Source organism: Anser brachyrhynchus (assembly GCF_964034855.1).
Source record: "Anser brachyrhynchus genome assembly, chromosome: 15".
NCBI classification, from domain to species: Eukaryota; Metazoa; Chordata; class Aves; order Anseriformes; family Anatidae; genus Anser; species Anser brachyrhynchus.
Window position 1 is genome coordinate 11,009,185 of NC_137733.1, and position 17,999 is coordinate 11,027,183.

General features: G+C 42.3%; 1 long non-coding RNA gene across 3 annotated transcripts in view; it reads left to right on the forward strand.

Annotated features, from left to right (window-relative positions):
• The window catches only part of LOC308178274, a 290,108-nt gene that overhangs the window by 31,153 nt on the left and 240,956 nt on the right, over positions 1 to 17,999 (forward strand). Inside the window, exon 1 of one of the 3 annotated variants that reach the window (XR_013939660.1) lies at positions 10,726 to 12,417. The exons of the other annotated variants lie outside the window; for them this stretch is intronic. This is a non-coding gene — a long non-coding RNA (uncharacterized lncRNA). Of the gene's footprint in view, positions 1 to 10,725; positions 12,418 to 17,999 lie in introns of those variants that run through there. 3 annotated transcript variants of the gene reach the window in all.

The following is a 17,999-nucleotide window of genomic DNA, read 5'->3' on the forward strand; positions in this document are numbered from 1 at the left end:
TTGAGTCCAGTTGAGATGGTTTGCTTGACTCCAGGGTTATTTTGGTGTCAGATGTGCAAAAATGGTTCTTTCTTTTCCTCTGTTGGGAGCTGTCTTGTAGGTACTTTTGGACCTGAGCCATTTGGAGCCAGTTTGCACAGTGCACGTGCCTGGAGGAAAGCAGCAGTCTCTGACGCCCTGGCTCTGGGTGACCGTGTGCAGGAAACAACTGTTAGGTCTGATGTGGGACACTTAAGCTGTGGACAGTTTTTAAGAAATCAGTGATTTTTACATCTCTAAGCGCTAGTGATGTTAAATGGAAGAGTTGGTAATTTAAGTGGAATCTGCTCTCTTTTTCCCACCTAGGTAATTTTCCTTTATGATTATTTCACCAGATCTCTTCCACTGACTCATCTTGGCCTCTCAAGGACTTGGCATTACAGCTTCTTTCCCCCCTTAATAAATCTTCCTGTGGTTTTGAACAACGGGAGAGAAGTGGTAGGCAAGACAGCTTGGACCATCAGAGTGATCACCTGTCGTATTTTATCACCAGTAATTTTTCTCTAGCCTAGCTGCTGTTGTTGTTTGTGCCTTTGTTGTTTCCAGAGCACAAATATAATCAGTGAGTTGGAAAGTTTTCAGGGTGGTGGCTGTATTGAGTAAGAACATCCTGCTTGCTTCAGGTTCAAACGTAGGCTAAAGTGGGGCATCTTCCAGTTTATGGCAGACTTGGACTCATTTTGTGAGTGCAAGGGGATTAATAGCAAATGGGGTCACTACATATAAAGCTTTCCTGTTGTTTCTAGTCAGCAAACACATTTGTAAGCAACACCTTCATTGTCATGTCTGGGGTCCATATAGATTATTAAATGAAAGCTAACATCCTTTTTCAATTCCAGTCATTTTAGTGCCCAGGCAGCCAGACTCGGTACCAGTGAACTGCTTGCTTGCCGTATTTATTCTGGTGAGTTGCTTCGGCATTGCATTTAGTGGCATCACCAAAATAAAAAATGAATAAAACTGAAAACCAAACCAAAACAAAGACCAAACGAACAAACCTCGCTGTTGTTCTAAGACAAACCAATGTGGAGTCAGGTTCTTCATAAAGCAACCTACGTCTCAGCTGTAAGTGTCAGACTTTCCTTTGTCTGCCCCTCAGGTGGCAGTTGGTATTCAGTTCTCCAGTTGTGCTGCATTGTTTTCTTTAAGAATCTCTGTTTCAATCTGTGTTTTCTCTTGCCAACGTGAAGTCACGTGGAAGGTAACACATTCCAGTTTCTACAATTTACCTTAATGGCATTGAGGGTCAGTTCAGTGTGATGTGGAGTCCCCTGGATAACAGTGAGGCAAAACAGATAGAGGACTGCATTGTTCTGTGTGGTGGCAGATCTTAATACAACCACGCTCTCCTTTTACTTCGATTTTTTGTTTTAAATAAATATACCCTAAGCAGAAAACATACAGTAAATTATGTTTGCCTAATGAGCCTGTTCATCAAAGGCTATGATCATAAATCAGCAATTATCAGTGGTAATTTCTTGGGAACTGCAGGGCTTGAGGCATGTGTGCGCGGTTTGAAGGCTGATGCAAGTAAATCTCAGGATGGTTCTCAGAGAGCCAGGGAGCCTTCTCTCATGCTGTGATTACTGCCAGGCAATAGTCAATCCACCTCAGCATTTATACTGTGTGCAGTCTTGTTATTGTTTACTCTGTGGTGCTTCAAAAAATCCAAGCCCAATAACTTAACTGACATTTTTCATTATGGAAGAATGTTTTTGATAAATGCAGTAGTTCAAGGGATGTGGTGCCTGGTGTGGTTGTGACCCCAGGGAGGAAGAACACATGAGCTTGGCCCTGTGCCTCCCTAAAACACATGTGCGTTTCAGGACAATTATGTTTGTGTTCCAGGCAGAAGGGAAAGCAGTAACTTCCCAGCTATCTAAATGCTTGTTTGGACCGTTCCCCATCTTCATTATAGCTGCACTTGCAGCCCGACCCTAATACAAGGCAGCTGCCTGCCAGCACTTGGCATGAAATCTTTACAAACAACCTGTTTCATAAACAAGTTTGTGTTCGGTACAGTTGAACCAGAAAGTTTCCCTTTGTGGTTTTCTCCATCTCCTTGTTCTCTTTCTCTTTAGTCAGAGGAGCCTTGAGTCATGTTCCTATTTGGCTGTTCTGCTTCCAGCTCAAATGGAATAGATTACTCCTTGGCATTGGGTATTTACTAAATAAGTTTCAAGTAATTCCACCCTAGGAACCAGGGGAATGTCTGCAGAGAGTGATGGTGTAATTAAAAAAAAATACAGTAGGGTTGTACAGCAGCAGTGCAAAACACTGCAGTAAAAAGAGCACACTGAGAGTGAGCTCTGGGAGTGAGAGCTGGCTGCGTACGTGCCTGGCCGTAGGAAAGTGTGGCACGTTGTGCCCGGCCGAACCGGCACTGGGTTCCCGAATGAAGTGCCTAAATCAGTGATGTGCCTTTCAAAACAAGCGAGACTCTGTCAGACTTCATTACCTAATTCTCCTTTCCCTCAGTTTGCCTGTCTGTCGCAGGAGTGGGATGCTCAGCCCACTGCTGGGATGTAGCAGGGCTTGTTTTTTTTTTTTTTTTTTTGTATTTTTTAACAGAGAAGTGATAGTCCAAGGCTAAAACACTAGCATGAAACCAAGGATACTGGGATTTTAGTTCCGGCTATACCAGAGTACATGCGACCCTGGGCAACTCATTTGATCAGTCTGTGCCATGGTCCTCAGTTGTAAAATAGGGCAAATCCCATCTTTCATGTGTTCTTTTTCCATCTGGCTCTCGTTTGTCACCTCTTAAGGCCAGAGGACTGTTGCTTAGCATGGCTGCCTTCAGAACTTCATACAGCATGAGGCTTAAATGTAATTCTTCTGCTAGCAGGATGAAGTGAAGAGCAAACCATTACAGAGAATCTGAAGGACTTGGTTCTCACTTTGCTGCTATTTTAAGTCTGTAGAAGTTTTCCCTCTGTATTAACTGAAGTATTAACTATAGTTTACTCAGACTTTTTAAGTGCCTTGCTGGAAAGTGTTTGAGAAGCATAAAAAATGAGCCTGCTTCGGTGCTGAGTACTGCATTAAAATCTTCCATACCACCTTTCTCTCCCATTAGATAGGTTTGTTGCATGGCTGCAACAAATTCTCAACACTTTACTAAAGCTCCTTTACTTTTTGGCTATTATTTCCTTCTTTTTTAAGTTCAGAACAGTTTATTTAATTGAATTCGACTTTCATGATCGCTGATGACCATGGTAAGTGTGTTTAATTATAAAGACCAGTCTCTTTGCTGGGGATGACTTCCTGATTTATTCCCAACTCAATTTTCATAGTTTCCAAGACAGTATTGTATTTACAGACATTACATAAATAATTTACTTTGTTTTGATATTTTTCAGCTATCTAAAAGAAAGCCACCTCTTGGATGTTTTTTCAGTGAGTGCTTGGTATTAGGGGACTCCCTTTTTTGCCTGTATGGCTTATGATGATACTTGATTTAGTCAGAACATTGTTTTTTTCCAGGTTAGGAAAGAGAATCACTTACTGACCTGACTTTTATTGCTGCTCTGAGCCAAACACCACCCATAAATTGAGCATCCTCCAACTTTTGTCTGAATGAAATGCTGTAAATTTTATGAAACATTTTATCATTTCTCCCTCTTGCAAGAATATTGGAGTGTCATCCGACCCAGAGGAATAGTTCCACTTTTTTTTTATTATTATTAAATACTCTGGTCCAGTTCTTTATCAAGCTGTATTTTAAATGAGTTTGGTTAAATTAAATGACTCTTTATAGTGGCTGGCAAGGCAGAGTGGTTTAGTACTCTGGCCTTTTATCTCTTGAGACCTCAAGGCCCATGCTTTGGTCCAGATAAGGCTGCTTTGCACCTCTGAAGCAGTATAAAGTGACATTCAGCTGGCCTCAGAAGACCGTTAGCAGAATCCTTTACAGCTTGAGAGCACTGCATAGAGACTTGTAAGAAAATTTTCTTCCCAGTCATGGCAGCGAACTGGTATAGTGCAAAATGCTGGATAGAAAACTCTCTTGACTTCTACTCAGGAACCACGTCTTGTACTGACTCCTGCTTCGGGTCACAGGCAATCAATATGGGGTTGGATCCGTCTGAGTCTGGTGGGTACTGGCCATGTCAGGGGGCCACGCTGTAGTTTGATTTCAGTATGACACAGTGCTTGTCACCTCCTGCCATGGCTACACCTGCAGCCTTGGGCAATGCCTGCAAGCCCAGAGCAGCCTAGCAGAACTGTCGCTGCTTTTTATTACTTTGTACCACCCTAAGTCCACAAGGACTCTTTCACTTAGCAGGTAATGTGTTGTTCCTGTCTTGGACCCGCTCTAGCATTCTCTGATGGCATTGAGAGTCTTGACTTTAGCATGTGCAACACCAGACTTGGGCTTTGTAATGTCCATAGGAAGAGTACACGAGGGTGTTGGAACATGTACAGCACAGGCATGCAGAAGTGATGTTGTACACAGGTTTCCAGCATGCCTGGAAAACTTGTGTGGTTGTGAGAAGAGCTGCGTTGCACAACCCCACAGCTTCTCTCTTTTGAATATCTGTCTTGCTGGAAACTTTGGTCTCCCAGTTATTTAAACAGCCTAGCGGGGTTTGATGAAACGGCAGTTACTTCCAGGATTTTTTTTTTCTTCTGTAAGTTCCAGTGGGAAAGTTTTTTTGGTAATGTAGAGATAGAAGAACTTCAGAAAGTAGTTGCAGAATGAAAGGGAATTGGCCAGACAAGAAAAATAAGCCTTTAATATTCCTGGGGGCGTTCTAATGTAATTGGCAGAGGTGTGTAAATTGATTTATAATGTTGGATGCCATTGTACGGGTAAATGGGTCTGCATTTAGTTGCAGAACAGGCAGGTAGCAGGTCTCTGAGAAGCTTTTCAAACCCATCCCTTTGACTGCTTGTACGGTGAGCTGACTTTATTCTAATGTTTGAATGAGCTCCTTTGAAATTTAGGTGCCCAGGTACTGAATTTTATTTGGCTCGGTGTTAGTCATGAAAAAACTTCCACCATTTTCCTCTCCTTGCAATATCAGCTACAAAAGTTACTCATGCAGGTGTAATGGAGTTGCCTCAGATGACACTGCGGTAGGTGAACTTGTGCTGTAAAAGGACTGTGTAAGGAAGCAATTGGATTTACACCATGCTGATAGAGCAGCATATCACAGGGACTGGAGGAACCCCCAGATCTGCAAACCTGGACATTTTAGGGAAGTTCAGATCCTTTGGCTTGTTCAGCTTGCTATCGGTGCATTTTTCTGTGCTGAACTCTGCTGAAGTCAGCTGAGCTAAGTGAGGCAGTAGCACTGTGCGTGCCTCTAGCTTCAGCTTCAGCTGTAGAATCAAGGCTTTAGTGGCCAATCTCTAATTTGATTAAAAAAAGGAAAAGAAAAAAGAAGGGGAAAAAAAAAGAACTTCCAGCTACAGAACAGTCTCAATGAACTTTCTAGCTGTCATCATAATAACCTCTATTGCATTATGTTTGAAATTTCATTACGCTCTAGTCAGGCACTGATTCACCTAGACAGCAAGAGGGTATTAGGACCAGCTTGTCAAACAGTTGCAGCAATAAAATATTTCCTGCCTTTCTTTGGAGAGCTTTACAGAATTAGGGACAAGGTAGAAATAAAGCTGAGGAGGACTCCATGATGCTCCATACCCCAAGTGCTTTTTGTGTGTTTCTCTATTACACAGTTTGTATCAGATTTTATAGATAAAGACTAATTTTGTTGCTTTTTTTGGGGCTTAATTTGTTTTGTCTGCTTCATGCAACTAGGTGATTTAAATGGTCCACAAGTGAGAGATACCTTGGGGACAAAACTTAGTTTTATGCTTCATATTATTCAGACTCTAAAGCTCGAAGTAATTGAATCGCTACTCATAGAAACCAAGATTGAGTATTTTTATTTTAAATTTAAGTGTCTATATAAACATGATGCCTCAGGGCTTTGCTGATTTATAATATACATGATTTGAAGGGTGCCTTGGTGGCTTCAGCAGAACTCTTTTCATTATATTAGTCTTTGGGAAAAAAAAATGCAGCCCATAATTCTTTTCTTTCCTATACTATAACATTGCTAATGCTCTTTTCTGTCATGATCCTGGGTAATGCTATTAGCTAAGCAGCTGTTGTATACCTCAGACACACGACAGAACACCTTCCAAGGTTGGCTCCTCTGTGCACTGACGCTCATCTCCGTGCAGCTCTCCCCCTCTCTCTGTCTTTGCCTCCTTTCCTCAGTCGCTCAGCCAGGTGTCTTCAGCCTAATGGGCACAGCGACAGATATCTGAGCTGGTGTTTCCTGAGCTCGTGGCAGGCCTCTGCTCTTTTGAAGCCTGTGTGGTATGAGCACGAGCAGCGGGATGGCTGCCTTCATCCTGAGCTGGTTCGGTTTGAAAGGCAGGGCCTCAGGGCCTGAGGGCCAGCGCGGTGCCTCGCTGACTTCTGTGGGGCCTTGCCCACGTCTGCAGGGCGACTGATCACATTCCCAGCGTGTGAGGCAGCTGCCTCTTGCCAGAGTGCGAGTTCAGAGATAGGAAGTATGTAGAGGGATTTTATTCATCCTTTTATTTCTTGTGACTGGAGTCCCATGGCAACAGGTGCTAAGATTACGTTGCCCACAGGAGCAGTGGCCGAGGCAGCGGGTCGGTTTGATCTTGGCTAGCCAGCTGGCAGGCTGTTACGGCTTAATCTGTCAGATGTTTCCAGACACAATGAGTTCAAAATACATTCCTTTAAATTAAAAACTGTAGCGGGTTACAGAGAGCCACGCTTAGAGTGAGAAGAGAAAGGTCCTCAAGATGCCCTGGTGGGGACTGAAGTGAATATCACCTTGTAAAGGCATCCAGTTCAGTTTTTACTTTTGAGACCCAAAACAAAGCTTGGAAGTTGCAGAACTGGTGATTCGAATAGGAGAGCCAGCTCAGCCAGCCTCTGTGGTAAGGTTTCATCAGCCTGTACTTTCCTGCGAGGGCCTCTTGCCTCCTTCACTGCGAGGTTGGCCAGCGGTCTGTCCTTTGCAAGGCACACCAGGGCTGGTGTTTGGACTGACCACATGTTTGAGTGGTAATTTCATAAACGTGGTGATTCTTGTACTGCAACCTGATGGTGAGACCGCAGCGTTGCTCAAAGAACCGTGTTGCCTTTCTTGGGGGGCAGCAGTGCATTTGCTACAGCTTTGGTTTGGCTTTTTGGTGACACAGTGAACTGGGGAGTTGGACTGGGTAAGTGCTTCTAGGGGCACTTTGGGAGCTGCTTCTTGTCCATCTGGCAAGGACAGTGGATGGAATTGTCTGCTGCTTGGGATAAATAACTCACCTTCCACAGAAGTGCACCAGATATGATTTCATTTTATTTAAAAAAATTTTCCCAGTAGAGACTCTCTTACTGACTATTGAGATGTGAGCAGTCTCCTTTTGTGTGCAAAAGGCAAGAGTCCTTTTGCAGAGTATATCTTACATGGTTTTTTTTAAAGAAACTTTTTTCTATGGTCTCTGTAGGAGAACATTCATTTTGTATAGAACTGGCAAGAAAATTGGATTTAAAATTGTTCAAATTATTTGAGAATGGCGTTTTCATTGCTGGTACTCAGACACCAGTGTAATAGGTCCCTTAGAAAAACCTAAGATAGTGAGACTTGTCTGTAGACAGGACAGTAATAACACTTCCATTGTCATTTTTCAGGATTGTCTGAAAAAGCTTATGCTTTTCAAGGAGTTAAAATTTTGCATATTTGCTGGTATACTTTTACCCAGACCTCTTTTCAGGCTCTGTACAAGAGTCCCCGTAAGTAAACACATAAAAGAACCCCTATTTTTGTCTTCTCGTTAATGGGACAAAGACAGTAGATGGCTTCCATGGTCTACTGTACGTGTGCTGTGTATAAGCATCTGTTTTGTATAAAAGGAGTGTGCTGGAACTTGTAAATTCTGATGATGGAGCGTCTAATCCTATTTCAAGGAACAAGTGCTAGTTAAAGCTGATACATGCAAGCACAAGTTCTTTCAGTGTGCAGGAGAGCATACATACACAGCATTTCATGGTCAAAAGCGAATGCCACTGGCTATAAATTATCCTACACAGTTGGTCTGGTCTTATCTTTGGGCTTTCCTCCTCTACCTATTTGTATAATTACATGTGTTACCTAAATACACTGTATACCTCAGGAAGAATGTTTATTTTTTCTTTTGACTACTATTTCATTTCCTGGTATGCTTCTTGTTTCCTCAGGAGCCACGCAGTAACAGCTGGGGCACAATGTATACTTCCAGCAGATTAGTAGGGGTATGTGTGGCTTTAAATAGTAAGGAAATGACCTTTTTAAAAAAATTATTTATTAAAAAAAACACAAAACAAACAAACAAAAAAAACAAAACACACCTTTGAATTATTTAATTTGTTTGAGTTTTTCACTTTGCTTTGAGTTCTAGTCCCAGTTTCGAGTTCCAGGAAGATGTGCTCATCCCTGCTTTCCAGCAGCACAGAGCTTTTATAGAAAGGTAAAGCTTTTATAGAAAGGTAAAGTTACCAAAATTAGGAAGCAAATAACCGAACTTTTCCATTTTGAGGTAGCGATCTGTGGGGCAGACTCCCAAGAAAGATACATGGTATTTCCAGACTTCTAAGGATACTTTTCTTCTGTCCTTGGTGTCATCCTCTGAGAGCTGGGCATCACCACATTAGGTAAACTGCTTGTAAGAAGTAGTGGCTGCTTTGGGTGAGCGGTATTGGAAACAGATGCTGTGGCAGGAAGGAATGGGTGGGAAGCATGGAATGAAGAAGCTGGTAGACCTCTGACAGAGGTCTGACAGACATCTAAGAAATGAGTAAAAAATAATATAACAGAAAAAGCAGTCAGCCATTTCAACGACAATAAAAAGGTGTGAAACTGAAGGGAAAAAAGAAAGCCCTAACCTATCCTATAATAAAAACATCATTATTCATGAGCCACAGATGAACTTTTCTTTTTAAGATCTGATTTTTTTAATGGCCTCTTTGAGGAAGAAAGAAAATAGGATCAGAGCTGCAATGCTAAATGACAAGTGTTTAGTTGTTATTGGTTCCAGCTGATAAATGTGAATATTGCTGTGAGCCTCTTTCAAACTGGTGGGCATAACAACTGAAATTCTGTTCAAGCTAAACGAGCGAACAGTTAAAAACATCTTTATTTTGTGAGGGCTGAAACAATAGAGGCTGCTGCCAACAGCATAAAATTGTAAAGGTGCAGTGAAGAAGTTAGTCTGGTTGGACTGGGGTGTTTGCTTGGATTAATAAGGCAAACTGAGAGATTGGGGTGCTGGGGATAAAGAGCGTGTTTTGAGAGAAGTAAGCTGGACCAGGAAAGCTGAGGACATGGTCAGAATGAGCATACAGCTGTTGGCACTGGGTATGGCTTTGAGTAATAAGATGAGAGACATTGTTCTTGTAAGGAAGTGGGGTGTTATTCCTTCCTTACTTCAAAGGCAGACAGAAAACAAAATAGGATTGCATGAAAGAACTTGACTCCATCATCTGTTTGGATGTGAATGACAGCTCAGGTTTGGCTTAATGTTCAGGTAACAAGGAAGGTAACGAGGTTTATCTTTTGGACTGAATTCTCAGCTAGTACAAACGAGTACAGCCACGTGCTTCTGACCCTTTACAAGGACAAGATGTGCAGAAGCAAATGGGAAAGGTGAACAAGTTCCCTTCTCCTTTGTTTAGGGCAAATTAGATGTTATTTGACACAGGATGGCTTCCAATTTTGACATATTTTACTACCCCAGAAATGATGCTAGGATGAAAATAGTACTACTGGAAAGAACTAACATTCATCCCTCCTCTGACCAAACTGCAGAAAACAAGGTAATTATAGATGTGTGGGGGCTGAGGAACCTTCTGAACTTTGCCATTTTCTCTGTAAACAGTGAGCCCACTGAGACTCATCCAAGCTCTGGCTGGGAATAAACAGTGGGAGTCCACTGCTGTGGTGAGGCTGGAAGTGTAAAAGGCATTTCTGTGGCTTGTTCTCAACTTCTAGGTGAGGAGATAATAACTTAGAACAGGGTGTATGGTCCCCAGCTCACGTCCATATACATACCATAGTTATGATGAGGTCCGTTGCTGGGTTTAGGATGTTCAGTTAATGTGAAGGCAGCTACTATTAGGAATGGACATCTGGGTGTGTGCTTAGAGATTTTTTGTGTCTTTGAGTATTTGTGCAGGGGAAACATTTCGAAATACTTCAGCTGAGTACATTCTCTAACCTCTGTTGGCACTGACTGGGAGGAAACCTTGCTGACACCCTCAGCAGTGAGGGCTGGAAAAGCCTGGTTACTGAGCCTGAACTTCTTACCCTCTCGGCAGCAGGAGATGGGGCTGTGTGGTAGAAGCCTGTTATGAGTAGTTCCCCACGTTTTCCATTTACCACTTTCCCTTGAGGCTGCAGTCACTATTTATTTAAAATATGTGCCAAGTACCAAGGAAAACAGCTTTGTTTCAGCTGTGACATCACCTCGTCGTTCTGCTCACTGCCTGCCTGTTCCTTACGTGCGTGTCATCCACGTGGGAGGGCTGATGAACCCTCGCTTCATCAAACTCAGAGCAGTGAGGCGGTCTGGTAGCATCTCACAGGGAGCACTTCAGGGGGTGAAAGAGCACAGGAGGAATTAGGGAGATAACGCTTTAAAAATGTAAGAAGTCAGCACCTGCCAGTCCACCCTGAAATCCCAACGGAGAAGTAGAAGGCAGGCAAGGTCTAATCCTGTTGTCTGGCATACTTACAGGTACTACGTGGCCAAACTCTGTTGTCTGCATGCTCTAAGGCGCGTCTGTTCATGTGCTGGTGAAAGCACAAATGTTGCGGATGCTCGTACATCCACACAAGAAGAGGTGCTGCACATATGGCTCTTTTTCCAGGTTTGGTCTTTCCAGAACAAATGTTTTCCTGCAGTGGAAATGACTTGGCTTTGCAGAGGAGAAATTGAGAGCTGGCTATTGGAAAGCTGCTTTGGTCCTCGCTTCCTTTCCTTAAGCTGTATTTTTCTCTATGGTTAGTCTTCCGTGGGGCTGCTCTCCAGCCTCTCGTCCGGCAGCCTGTACGTACAGCCAGGGTTGACGCGTCCTGGGTGCAGCATCCAGCACTTGTTCTTGTTGGACTTCATGCTGCTGGTGATTGCCCAGCCCTGTAGTCTGTCAGGAACTTTCTGCAAAGCCTCTTTACCTGTGAGGGAGTCAGCAGCTCCTCCTACTTTAGTATCATCTACAAACTTACATTTGAGTCCTGCATCCAGGTCACTTATGAAAACACTGAAGAGAAGTGGCCCCAAAATGGAGCCCTGCGGAACCTCAGCCTGTTGTAACCCCATTTACTGTAACCCTTTGAGCCTGACCTGTCTGCCCAGCGCCCACCCCTCGTACTGTGTACTCATCTGGCTGTATGGTGGATGTTTTGCCTGGAAGGATGTTGTGAGAAACAGTAACGGAAACCTAGCTGAAATCCAAAAGTATTATATCTGCTGGCTTCCCGTCGTAAACTAGCTGGGTAACCTTGTCATAAAAGGAAATTAAGTTAGTTAAACAGGACTTTCCCCTTCTGAACTTGTGGTGGCTATGTATTCACAGCCTAATGAGGGAGAATGGTTTTCATGTTTATTTTTTGAGGCTAAGAACCAATTTGAACCTAAACTCTTTCTCCTTGTAGATTGTATGTCTTTGTGTATTAAAATAGATGTATTAAAAAAATAATGTGTCAAAAATATCTATTCCATAAAGTCAGGCCCACAGCTAACCACATCTCACCTCGAGGAAGTAGTTGCTTTTCCTCATCTTTCTCTTCTGTAGCCTTAAAAGAGCAGCTGTTCTGCTTTTGCGAGGAAATATGTTTGGCAAGGCCTCGTGTGTAATAAACGTGGCATGTTGATTATGAGTAATAGTGCCACCACATTTAATTCCACTAAGACATGGTAAATAAAACAATGGGAAGTTACCTAGTCGGTGATTTGCTGACAGATTTTAGTTAGTTGGTTGCTCTTTCACTCTGTTTTAGTGGCTATAAATTCCAGCCCCACAGAAACTGCTGTCTGCCATTATCAACCCACATGCTGTAGTTACTTTGCACTTTTTATGATGTCAGTGTTATTTCCTATTCAACTACATAACAGCTAATTTAACTTAGATGAATTAGCTGAAATGAAAACATAGTGTGACTGTGGCCCTAATTGCTTTCTTTTTCTTAAGAAAAAAAAAACCTTCTAAAAACCGTGAAGCATATCTGCAGGATGTGTAATTAGCTCCAGACTACAGAGAGACCCTTGAAGAAAGTGCTGCGCGGCTTACCCATCGCTGCTGTCACTTCTCACTCAGTGTGTGCCATATGGGAGCATTCAGCAGAGATTTGTGTGGAGGTAAACATCATCTTTTTGCAGCAGCTCACCCATGGAGCAAGGTTTGACAGAAAACAATGCTTAGATTTGCCTGCAGAGTTGCATTTCATTCTGAAAATCTTTCAGTGCATTTAGCCTTCTACTACCCATCTTTATTTGCTTCGCTGAATATTTGAGATTTGGGGAATGGGGAGATTACATGAGCTCCACACTGACTTCAACCATTGGAGTCTGTCATAGTGCAGCTATCATGTCAGATGACCTACCTGGTTAATTTTGGCTAACTTTCAGTCCCTTTACAGCATGATCTGTGGTATAACTGAAACACAGCCGTGTTCCCAGTTCTTGGGAACATCCCAGAGATCTTGAAAGCTTCAGCACTCCTCAGGAGGATAAATTCTGGAAGATAGGTGTATTTGGCAAATAGTTGTTCTGTGTTTGAAGGTTTATTTATAACAGTAAAATGCATCTTGTTGTAAGGGAATGCACAGAGAGTCATGAGTGATTGCCTGGCTTCAGCTTCCGAAGTCATGGCTTGTCAGCTGACGTGGCTTGTGTCTGAGCTCCTCACTAGTTGAAAATATGAAGTAAGATGGATTAGCCAACACCCATAGGGTAGGAATTTGGGGTAGGTGAGCTACTAGAAGTCACCCTTTCAGTCCTGGAATTGGATTTGGTTTACCTAAACTACAGAGCTGGTGACTTTTATTTTTATTTTAAATATAGCATATTAAAAAGGTCTGACTAAAGTTTTCCTGCGGAGTAAAGGAGCAACTATCCTTCCACTGAGATGAGAAGCACGTTTTTCCAGAGCATGAAACGTTAATGGCTCTTGGCTATTTAGATATCTGTTTTCATACCTACTTCCTCCTACTGCATGTACAGTTTGAAAGATGCTAATCCATTTTGCAGCTGCAAATTCTGTTATTGCATGTTTTCCCTAGCTAGCCTCATTGGAGCATGCCTTATTCCACTGGTCATAAGGCACGGTGGAGGGTGTTAAAGGACCACAGGGAAACTCTCCTCATTTTAATGTGTGAACTTCAGGCAGTAGCTTCCACCCCACGTGGGAATAAAAATGTTGCATAGCATCTGTCTGATGACAACAAACTGCAGGGACAGATTTGGTGGTAAAAGCTTGTTAAACCAGCATTTCTGCCACAGAACTTACGTAAGATGTTTTACCTTGATTTATGACAAGATAGCAAATATTCAGGGCACTCGTAAGTTAGAAGAACAGCCTGATTTAGCTTGTTCTGCTTTCTGACCTGTCCTTGGCTAGTCCTGAGGAGTTTATAGTGCACAAACTCTTCTAACATATGCTCAGCTCCTTTTTCGTGTGTTATCCGTACTGTTTCTAAAGCGCTCCCCTCAAATCCCATTAAATCACCTCCTGTCTGCAAGCATTCTTCTTGATCTTCTGACCTTTCCAAACAAGTTAAAAAGACACTCATATACATCTCTTTAGCTGCATTTTTCTGTTGATAAGTATTTTGAGTGTTCCTCTAACACTTTTCAACTTCAAAGCTCTTCAGAAGTGAGGGGTCTGATCCAAAGTCTGCTGAAATAAATGAGTAGTCTTTCTGTTAGCTTCACAGGGGCTTAAACTCCAAATTGTGCTCCTATTCCTGTCATTTTTCCCCAGTCTGTTCTCTAAAGACCTGCTGTCTTTTCCACCTACTTAAGTTTTAGGCTCTGGGTAGTAACTCTCTTATTGTGCTCTGTTTGGCAGTGGCATAATGAGACCATTTCTGACAACAGCTTTCTGAGAGATGCTCAAAATTGGGGTATAAATATAGTCTCAGAAGCCCTTTGTAACTTAAAGATGCCTTTATATGTGAGCCTCTAGCCTGTCAGTCACAGTAATTTCTTCAGAGGAGATGGCAACAAGGTCTCTATTTTGGTAAGAAAACAAGCCTTCCTTTGAGTTTTCAGGTGGTTCCACGATCATTTCCCTAAGGCCCTCTCTGCGTTTGAGAGCTCCTCCTTTTCCCCTATCAACAAACTGTGTAATTCCACTGCTTTAAGGACTCTCGGAGGCTTTGGCTTTGTAAAGCTGTTGCAGGGGTCCTGCAAACCTTCAGTGCTCACAGCTCAGTCAGTGACTGTCTCTGTGCAAAGGGTAGCCAGAGACCGTTTATTTCACAGCTCCACTTCAGCTTTAACAGTGCTTCTGCTTTGGCATCCTCTATAGCTCCCGGTTTTCCTGCTTTTGCAACTTTGCTGCTTCCTTTCTGGCAGATTTTGTTTTTTCCATCCTGGCAAAACATTCCTGTGTTAGTAACTTCCCACGTTCACATTTCCTTTCCTGCCTCTGTCGCATGGGTTTTGTTTTTGATGTTTTATCAGCTTCCCTGTCTGTTTGTTTATTTATTAATTCATTCCCAGTATTTGTGTTCCTCTTCTCCCTAGAGGATACTCTGCTTCTGTGGAGGCAACAGTGCGTTGTCAGCTGACAACAAGCAGGCAGGTGGTCAGCAGGGATTACTGATATCAAAAATAGTCCTCCTTCAGTCTTTTAACAATGTGCTGCTGCTGTTGTCATTGTTGCTTTTTCTGCAGGTCAGCTGGAACCATTTAAGATCTCTGTGTGGCACAAGGTGACAGTCAGCATGTGATTTACACGTCAGAGTGCTCCTTGGGCACCAGAGGTTTGATTTACCTCGTTGCCACCGGTATTTTAGAGCACAGTGGAACCCACATTCAATAACATAGAGAAGCAGTGCTTTTATGTGCATATGTAATCTATTCCTAGTGCTGGCTGGCTCTTCATTACTTCCAATGATCTGTCTTTTCATTAGGTTTGGGATTGCATTAAATGAGCTCTCAGTTCTGCTTATTCCTGCACTTGACTTCCTGGACCCTACTCAATTCACATTTTCATTTCTCCTTGAACAGCATGACCACTTAGATGTGGTACAATGGGTGTTCATAAACTATCCTCATCTTGCCATTGCAATTAGATAATGCTCTATCTGAATTACCTCTGCGTCTTTATATTTAATACAAGAAAAATAGATTCTGCCGAGGCAGCCAGATTGCCTCTTGCTTCTTTGCTTTTCTCACAAATATCTTGGCGCTGTCTCCCATTTCCTTTTCTCTGACTCCAGATGTATTACAAACAAGATGCAGGTTTTCTTTAACACTCAAAGTAGTTAGCCATTTAGAGCATGCTGCTGCAAAAACTGGTGGGAGTGCTCCTGCTAGGAAGAAAACATGAGTCGGGGGGTTTAACAGTGACTTCTGTGGGTGAAATTCAGTATTATTCATTTTATAAAATGTCAGTCAGTGGTGTGGTTGTCACTTCTGAATTTAAAGGTTCTGAACTGCTGCTTTGCTGGATGTATTGTGGGACATGCTCACGTTATTCAGTGTCCAGTGCAATCACTGATAAGAGATCTGGGGCTGCAAACTTTGCCAGAAAAGTGTTTTGACTCTGGCTCTATGCACTGTGTGGGTTTCCTTATCACACAGTTTAATGATCACCAGCTTCTGCATGGTATGTAGCAAAATATTTTAGGGAAAAAAAAACTACTTCAAGCTGTGAAAATTGTATGTTTGACTGCAGCATTATAAACTTTTATACTTTTCTTCAAATATCATCTTAAATCCTTTCCTAAAGTCCCAGCACTAGGGTTATTTATATGTGCTGTGTGTGCTCAGCTTCCATTTGAGCAGACACAACATTGTGTTCCAAATCTGCATTTCATGACTGGAACCAGCACCACTCCATAAAGATGTGATAACACATCAAAAGAAATAATGAGATACCATGACACGAGTGCATCTTTTAAGGCTGTATCAAATGCTGGCTCTAAGGATAAAAATCCAACAGTATCTCACTGAAGAGATTTGTTTTCAGCAATTCTTACTTATTTGTTAAACACAGAATATTGTACGGGTGGCTAAGGAAATAGTTTAATATGGTATTTTGGTTCTAGTTCATGTTTCTTCCAGCTGCCAGCTGTTTAAGGCCAGTGAGTGGAGAGCTGGTTATTATACATCAGTTCTCTGAGGACTGAGGTTGGCAGGGGGAGAATCTACATAGAAGCAGTGAAGATGGCAGTTACTGGTGTAATTACTGGAATCTAAGTGGTCATAGACTACGGATATGTTTTACAGCCTTCAGCTTTTCTCTAATTCATCATAATGATTAATCTCAAAAGCTGTGCATCTCATTCTTCAGCCACGGTGCTCCTTGATACTCTAGCGAAGAAATAGGATTTTTCTAAAGGCAATTTTCTTCCAAGAAACAACACAGACCATTCCCTTTTGGACTTGATTGCAGGCAGAAAATTTTCACCCTGGTAATCGCTACAGCAAATTGAAGAGTTTATAACAGAAAAATGAAAGCAATTAGTTTTCTGATTAAATTCACCTTGGCATTGAGGAGCAGGTAAGTATTTTCAGTTTCCATGTGCATTCAGATGAAACAGACCTGGTAGTACAACAGAAAAGGCCTTAGTGTAAAAAGCAATAAAAATATAATTGGCTCTTCTATGTTTTAATACCTGTTTTGGGTTACTGTCTCCTTTGGGGAAACAAACACATTTGTCCGAAAGATGCGTCATTGCAATGGCAGGGCTGTGTGTGTGTATTATATATGACTTGTTTTTGCCGACTTCGAGCTGATGACTGGCATTGTATTTCCAAGCATCCCATCACTGATACACTTGCCAACATTCATGCCATAAGGCATTGGTGTTACGGCATGTGGTTTTGTGCAGACTTGAGCAAGAATCACCTGTGTCATTCTGGAGGGTAAATAGGACTGGAGTCAATACTGTGCATTAGATCATACCTTGAATAAGAGGAGATGTATCACCAGCACCTTGTCGGGTTAGCTCCTTGTGCTCTCAGATACCCCTTTTACTAGCAATTGCTGGCTCTCCTTTCTCTCCAGGAGAACGAGCAGGATGATGAATGTCCTGTCACAGTCCCAAATGTGAATGTGCCTCTTCACGCCTAGTGAAAGAATGTATATAATCCAGGCTCTACCTTTCCCCTGACCCTGTCAACCTCTCCTACAGGGCTGCTGACCCGCAAAAAGAATGTGAAGGAGGAATTTCAAGCTCTCGACTCCTGTGCAGGTGTATTATCCATGTTAAAAGCTAGTCTTAAAACAGTGTACCTTTAAGATGGGGAACAATAAGAAGTTCTAAATGGTTTGACCCTATAACAGAGGTAATTGCTGCTAAGATAGTGCTTCATCGTGGCAACGTCATCATGTTAGAGTAAGTGATGACAGAGTATATAGCAATGACTGAGTGAGGAGCACTTACTTAAACTGCCTCCCTTGTTCGTTCAGTGTTTTGTTATGCTGAATTTCCGTTTAGCAGACATTAGCCTTATGCTTGTGCTCCCTTGTATGAAAACAGTTTTACCCGACTAGCAGAGTTTGTTGTTTCCACTTGCAGGGAGATAATTGGCAGTTGATTCACAGAACCTGAAGAGGATATCGCCCTTGTGTACTGAAATGGAGAGAGAGATGCTATTTTTTAGAACAATATTTAATTTAATTAGCAAGGCTTTGGAAGCTCAAGCATCCCAGGTGTTTGTTGTGAGGTCACAGCATGAGAAAAAGGCCACTGTTTGTTGTTCAG